The sequence below is a fragment of the Salvia hispanica genome, unplaced genomic scaffold (assembly GCF_023119035.1).
Source record: "Salvia hispanica cultivar TCC Black 2014 unplaced genomic scaffold, UniMelb_Shisp_WGS_1.0 HiC_scaffold_246, whole genome shotgun sequence".
Classification (NCBI taxonomy): Eukaryota; Viridiplantae; Streptophyta; class Magnoliopsida; order Lamiales; family Lamiaceae; genus Salvia; species Salvia hispanica.
Genome location: NW_025951966.1, coordinates 1 through 8,000, shown reverse-complemented (window position 1 = coordinate 8,000; position 8,000 = coordinate 1). Strand labels below are relative to the sequence as shown.

The window sequence follows — 8,000 nt, the reverse complement described above, 5'->3', positions numbered from 1 at the left end:
ATCATATTTCAATTCCAACACTTAACTTCAACGGTACTTTCCTTATAATTATGACAAATTACTATTATTTTCGGTATTGAATTATTTGCTAAAAGCTCTAATTCACCGATTTTCTCATTGAATAGCAAATTTCGTCTAGGGTCATTTTTGGGATGTTACAAATATATAATTAGAGTCTCTTAGAATTATATTGACGAAAAAGAAGTATTGACTGTAGAACCACTTCGTCTATCTTGCAAAAAAGACGGATAAATCATTATATACCAAACTATAAGTATCTTGCTGCTTCATAAGAGTAAGCATCAAATTAGTCAAAAATATCAAGAGCAAAGATATGTTTCTATGAAAAAATTTGGATGAAACTATTTTACCACATCAAAGAATAACTGAAAATAGAGACAAAAAGCATTTTAATTTACTTGTTCCGGGAAATATTTTATCATTTAAATGTCGTAGTAAGTGAGAATTCAATTCAAAGAATGTAAATTATATAGATAGTAATATTTTGGATGTAACAAACGTATCAGAATAACAAACTATGATAGTTTGTGATGAAGATTCTGTAATACCCCGTTCTAATTACATATTTGATGCACTAATCTAGATGCATAAAATAACAAGTGGTATTTGAATGTTTACAATGATAAAAGAAACGTCATGTTAGCATGAATTCATATAGAACATAGAATCACAACCAAGCATGCTCTCCTTTTACCAAATACGTCATATTTGTTTTTATTCAAGAAACTAGAAAATCTCCTAACATGTTTCAAAATAAGCCTCTTGTTTTAGCAGCCACTTCGGAAATTTATAATAGAAAATCTAACCGTCCAAATGAAATTTCCTTTGGTCATAATGAAGTTAGATAAGTTGTTTACCTTCCTTTAAAATTTCAGAACGATCGGACTACGTTTGAACCCCCGATCGTATAGAAAATCGACGCTGCTACTGTAGAAACCGACAGCCACTTCCGAAATTATTTCTGGAAAATCTAACCGTTAAAATTTGATCTCCTTCGGTAAGAATGATCCTTTATGAGTCTTCTACCTTTGGTTAAAATTTCGTGACAATCGGATGTTGTTTGAATTCCCGATCGTGAAGAAACTCGAGGCTGCACCTTGTGTGGCGAAAATTTAGAAAAGAAAAAGAAAGAGAGAGAGAGAGTTAGGAAGAGAATAGAGATAAATGATGATCAGAAAGAAGTTACGTATAGCAGCTAGTTTGACTCAGTAGGTAATTGAAATAATGATTTTGCTCCCTTGACTTTTGGGCCTTTCAAATATCAAATGAGTGTTAGACTAAAATTAATTAGTCCTTATTTGGAATTCATTATTTATGATTGAATTAATCGCTCGAGATAAAATTCTCTTGAATTAATTTTGAGTAAGTGGGTTTGTATGTAAATCCTCAAGTTTATTAAATTAATTAATCTCTCGATTAATTAATACCAATAATTAAATCTACGGGTTTAATTAAAGTGAATGAGTTTATGAAAGAGAGAAGGAAAATAGGATGCATATCCTAAGAGCATATCATCCGCTATTGTTATTTCTTTGAAGCTAAATAGTTTATTATCTTTTATTGGACAAGGTCCATCGCAAGGAATTTAACTCCAAGTGGGTTAATATTGTCATACGGAGTAAGAAGCATACGAGGTGAACTTTCCTATCCTACAATGGATAAAAGTATAAAGAATTATTTTATGATGATTAATTATGAAAATAATGTTGTCATGCCTTAAATGTTTTGTTTTATGTATGATGCCTATCTGTTTGGTTATACCGAATGTGCTATGCCAAATAAAGTAAGAAATCGAATTCGGGTCCCAGCAAGGGGAGAGTCCCTACTTGGACTAGTGTACACGTGGACCGTGTGTCATCGAGAGGGTTGGCCGGTCCGGTGCTCGTGGAAAGTGGCCACTTTCCCGGCACATGAAAGTTAAGGTGACCGTAGGAGAACACCATCTCTACGGCACAAGATGTACAGATATGGCAAAGAACAGAAAGAACTTAGACTGTGCAGTCGAAAAATGGTATTTAGTAAACTCAGGTCTTTTTAATAAAACCCCTGAGTGTTACTGTGATAATGGCTTGACAATATTTTCAAATGTATTATTGTAGTTTTCGGCAATGTGTTCACTGAGTACTTTTGTACTCAGCCCTGCATGTACTTCTAAATGTGCAGGTTGAGCTGTGATGGAGGGAAGGGTGCTAATTAAACCAGACCTACTTATAGTTCCATTCAATACTCTCGGAGGTTCGTGTCTTCATACATGGAACCGCGTTCAGTTCCTTCCGCTGTGCATTAAAGCAAGTGAAATTCTTTATTTCTCTAAAGACTCTGATAATTAACCAGTATATTGTATTGTCCCCGACTCGAGTCATTGTGATCGAGCCATTCTATTCATGTATTCAATGTTTATACTCTACAGTCAGAAAGTTCAACCATGAAGTCCATTTTTTTTACCCAACCCGCATTCTTATTATCCACCACAGTCACGGTATATCGAACCTTGCTATAGTAAGCAAAGTTGGGTCGTGACAGAGTGGTATCAGAGCAGTTCTTTTCTGGCTTGAACCCGAGAGTCTTCTTTCAGCCATTGTCTAGACTCGTTTTGCTAGACTAACCCAGTAGCCTAATAAGGTCTCAGCACTCCAACTCATCACGCTCAACCAAGAAAGAAGTAATTTCCTCTCCCAAGGTAAAGTTGATGATATTCAAACACGTGAGCAATAGAGATTTCTTGCTCTATTTATATGCATGATAGATGAATGAAGTAACTCGTACTCTTTAAAGTGGATCCTTGAATGAAGTAGTGTGTTTTTACTATATGGGCCTTAATAGTGACAACTACACCGTGCTGATAAATTCTGTCTAGGAGTCTGGATTTTAAGTGGGACAGACGTGACCCCTCCAGTTCTTTCTGGGAATTTATTAGGAATGGAAATTCTATCAAGGGGATTGACGAATCAACTTGAGGAAATTTTGAATCGGTTCGTCACACTATTTAGAGATTTTATCTACAATAGAAAGAATTCATTTCCGCTTTCCTGAGCGGGAAATAAATGGTAAATAAAGTAAGTGAACGGCGTTGCTAGGCATGCTTCAAGTATTCTAGCCATATGAATACTTCAAATCGACTATTATCTAAATGCAAATACCACATATGACACCTTAGAGTATCACCCAAGCATTTTCCGATGCTTGAAAATAATAAATGATTAAGAATCTAAGCCCTCTTAGATTTCTTCTATATGCAATATATGGTGAACGAGTGTTTTCTACAGATGACTAGTAAGGAAAGCGCTGAACGAAAACGTAACATCGCACGAGCTGCTCGCGTGATCGCAAGATACCGGAACTATGCTCCCAGTCCCAATGATGATTTAGGGGAATTCCTTTCACACTATCGTCGACTGTGGGTCGATGCCCATCAATACGGAGTAACAGGCTTTGATGGGATTTATCGAGTGATCCTTCTACTACCAGTGGATTGGCAGTTATGGGCTGCAGGAATTGCTCACCGATACATTGGCTACATGGACCCCCAGTTTGATCTAATAGGAGACATGCTAGGATTTCTAGGGGAAGTCCATTATACGTACATCGTATACGGTCAGGTTCCCCAAGGATCCCGCGCGCAACCTGAAAATCCAGTCCCAGCAATAGAAAAGCAAGCAGCAAAGCAGCCTACTCCTCAATCTCAGAAGAAACCTTCAACAACCATCCAAATACGACCAACAAAGAAAACGAATGAAGCAGGACCATCTCAAAGGAACCTAGAGTTAATCATCGATTCATCATCATCGTCATCAACTTCATCCGAGAGTGATAAGTCTGTAGACATAGAGGCAAACAATCAACGACTCAAGGCTATGTGCGAGGCACACCGACGGGGCAAGGCCGTAGTCAAGTCGAAGCCCAAGAAGAATTCCTTCCCACGAGCCACTTACACTGGAATGCTGCCTTTACGGATCCTTGATAATCCACGCCCCTCCCTAGTTCGAGCAAGGCCCAGCCCACCATCGGAAGAGACCTCTGTGGGCAACATGAAGCGACCGAAGATGAAGCTAGATAAGAAGGATGCCTCCCCAAACCTTGCTGGTAGCAAGTCTAGACCACAGTCCCCTTGGACAGATCTCCTTGAACCAGAACCCAATGCACCCTCGAAGTCCAAGCAGAAAACGAAGCATCTCGATGAGATTGCTTCTAATGAAAACATGGAGCATCACCAGCGTGAGTCAACTGAAGCCCAAATGGCACGTAGAAAGAGTAGTGCGGCTATGACCAATGCCGATAAAAGCTCCGAGAAGGAGAATTCCGAGGAAGATCCCAACGGCAATCCAGACATCAACCCTACCCAACCTGCACCATAACCTTGATATCCCAGAGTGTTTCCCAGTTGTGACCATGATGTCTGTCCACTTGTAACCAGTTGCTATGATAAGACCCCGTCCCCTTTAAGCCAGTTTCCTTTATATCTATTCTGTTATATCCCTTTTCATTATTGTCTTTTTTCGGCAAGCTATATAAGAAAGTTGTATCTTAGAGACCATAAGTATCGTTTATGATTTCATGTTAGTGTTCAAGTACGCTATCAATTACGCTTCGAACAAAACACCACCCAAGAGAGTCGAACGACCCAAAATCCATGAGTAAAGACATGGAAAGGAATAATAACTGAAGTAAGGTGAATGAAAGGAGAGACATGAGATTACAACATCTTTACCGCCACTACTTGAATCGTTTCCACTAGTCGAATTAAAATGAACTAACTCTACGAAAAAAAAAAAAAGAAAAAAAAGAGAGGGCCTATCAACATTCGATGAAATAGGAGACCCAGCTAAAACCGATACGTAGATTACATGAGCCAAAGTGTATATTCTACTTTCTATGTTACACAAAGCAGAAATGTTTAGGCTGCGTACGGTACCTTTCCAGCCAACTAGTTTGGTGGGAAGTACGTAGAAGATAATGACATCGAGCAACCAACAGACATGACTTGGAACAAGCCAATGGAGGATTGTACGACAAGTACATTATTAAAACATACCGTAATAATAATAATAAATAAATAAAGATTGTTACAATCCGAAACATAGAAGAATTTCAGTAACCAACTATGACCTACACACCAAGATATGCCCACTCGAGTGGATATAGAAAAATGCGCGAGACGAGAATGACATTAACCAGCTACGTAGGACTATCATACCCCGAGCCCTCTATCAAGTTTAGGCATCGAGACGCCCACACCGAAGTAAAACCAATATTGATTACAATGCTCATACCAGAACCTCGAAGCAAAGGGAAGCGGAAGAAAATGTGACGTCAATAACAAAGGGAATTGCGACCATGATAGAACTAAATGAAAGAATTAAGAAAGCCAACTGCTTCCGACCTGTAAGGGAGAACTATTAAACCAATGCTACCTAGTATTCTAAATATAACAAGAACCACTATAGAATCGGGACTTGATTTATCAAGAATTATCATTTCTAGTAAATCACCTAAGCCTCCAGAAGTAGGAGCAAGAGCGAATCCGTGCCAACAACTGGAAGCATTTTAAGTTCAACCCTAGATGAACCAGCAATAACTACCTCGTTGACGACATCGATAAAGAGTCATGTCACAAACAGGGACGTACGCACGAAGGCAAAGGCAGCCTGAAAAGAGACACGAAAGATTTGCAAATAACTTAGGACTCACTATAGGATACTTTGAGTCGAAAATAAGAGTAACTCCATCAGTAGGAATGAATCGTAAAGACCTCTTGCACACGCCAAAAGTTTAAGAATCACGTTAGGGGAAGAACGTAAAGCCTTAACTCAAGACTTAGAATTTTGGACATTATGAATGGAGGAGATGACTGAAAATCACGTCACAATCCAAGGAATGACAAATTGCTTTCCTAGCCTTATGATAGAAAATAAGATCCAACGAGATTACCATGGATACCCATGCAAGTACCACGCTAGTGATGTTTTCTTTACCTCGTAACCAAACCGATAAGTCGAAGAAAGAAAGAAATATCGAAAATTGAAATGCCATGCGAATGTCCAGGCCTATTTCTCAACACTTTACCCAAATAACCATCAGGTTAACAATTAGAGTTCACCTTCGACCTCTAGAAAACCATACCAGACAAAGGAAAGTCAAATCACACAACGTATAACTCGGTAGACCCCTAAATTCAGGCTTTCTCAAACCTAACGTATTGCCCGGAAGATCATCCGTACTTACTCCAAGGAAAAGAGGGAACGTTGATAATGTTCATAGACAAAGTGGTTCGATCAACTAAAGAGAGCTGATGTATTTTGTAGATAAAGTCGAAATACGACTGTCGCCAACCATAAATACAACCAAATAACGTATCCTGGAGAGCCCTTTCCAATATTGATATGAAAGAGACCTTTTTATCTTGATATGATCATAAGGAATAAATGGTAATAACATGTATAACAGTATATGAGAAACTTAGGAAATGCGTATCCAACAAGTTTATCTTCGTCTCCATAGATGACGTACCTACCTATCCGGATGATAAGAAGGAAAACGTTAGCCAAATAAGTGCGAAAAGGCTCTGCGCTAAGCTTTACAAGTACGAATTGCGATTCAAACAAAGTGGAACCTAGAGCCACTGATAAAATCCCGATGGACCATCGAAAGGGGGAGTCGTGCCATTTTGGAGACCCCAATACCCGAATGAATTCAAGGTTTCTTAAGTATAGTTAGCCCCATCGAAAATACCAAAAATGCGAGGCCTATGAACTTACAATCCAAGGAGGAGCGCTAAAATTCTCACGGACCCTGTAAAAAGAAAAAGGCTTTCAAGAAGAACGGAACAACAGTACTAGTATTAATGATAATTGTACAAGAAACAAGCTAGGGTGCCAACACCGTACATCAAAGACTGGACTAAAATGTCCCTAATCATGTGAACTAGGTTTAACTTTTGAAGTAAACATGTTAAGGATCTAGAGGCATGAACTCTATGGAAATGCAATGTGAAATTCCGCAAATAACGAGAGTTTCCAATATATTTTTTTTTTCTCTCTAGCAGAAGGTTTTAATAACAAACATGCCTTGTGCTCATCGCACGAAATTACCGTTTACTAAAGGAGACTAAGATTCCTATAAGTATCTCTTTTCCTCGAAAGAATAACTAAGATCGCCAAGGCGTTAAAATAGAAAAAGGTAAAAGGGCTATCGAAGGAATGATCGTTTGATATTACTATCAAACTATGAAAAACGAACACGATTTTCCCGCATGTACAACCTGAAATGTTGTAAAGAGGAAATGATTAAATTTAAATATGAGTAATGATCTTTGACAGAAGTTCTTTGCGAGAGTTGCAATAGTTAAAGAACGAAATCATATAACAAAGTGAAAACACTGTGAAAGTACAAGGTCCATAGTTGTTCATAATTAAATCGTGCAAATTTCGGGACGAAATTTCTTTTAAGAGGGGTAGAATGTAATACCCCGCTCAAATTAACGTCCTTGAACGTTTATCGAGTAAATAATTATATTAAAGCAAGTAGTATTTTAAACTCTATGTTTTGTGGTATTAAAATTCTTGATGAGTTTTAATTGATAGTTAAGAGCCAACGTGAAACTAATTTTGATCAAGGACTTTAATGTACAAGAGGATACATGAAACGATAAAATAATTGTCCATGTACATTTATAAAGCAGAGGGATATTAAATGTCTATTTACAGAATATAGTCATTTCTCTTCAAATGAGAAATGTATTAATTATATCTAATTTATGATGTTACAAAAATGAGCTAAAGCTTCTTCGCAAAGCTAGTATTCTATCTTCAGGAAACCCCAACTTCCTACAAATGATGGGACAAGTCAGAAACGACAGTGTAATAATAGTGTAGTAACAAAAATAACTTCTACCATCTTTAACCATAGTCAACATGTGAATAGTGCAACACTATTCACTGAAAATGACATGGAGTCATCACATAAGTATATGCATCACGTTT

At 37.8% G+C, this 8,000-nt stretch overlaps 1 long non-coding RNA gene across 1 annotated transcript; it reads left to right on the top strand.

Annotated features, from left to right (window-relative positions):
- The first annotated feature begins 1,488 nt into the window (after positions 1 to 1,488).
- LOC125198774 lies at positions 1,489 to 2,465 on the top strand. Its single transcript, XR_007172470.1, has 2 exons — positions 1,489 to 1,655; positions 2,185 to 2,465. It is a non-coding gene; the product is annotated as an uncharacterized LOC125198774 (long non-coding RNA).
- Positions 2,466 to 8,000: the final 5,535 nt, after the last annotated feature.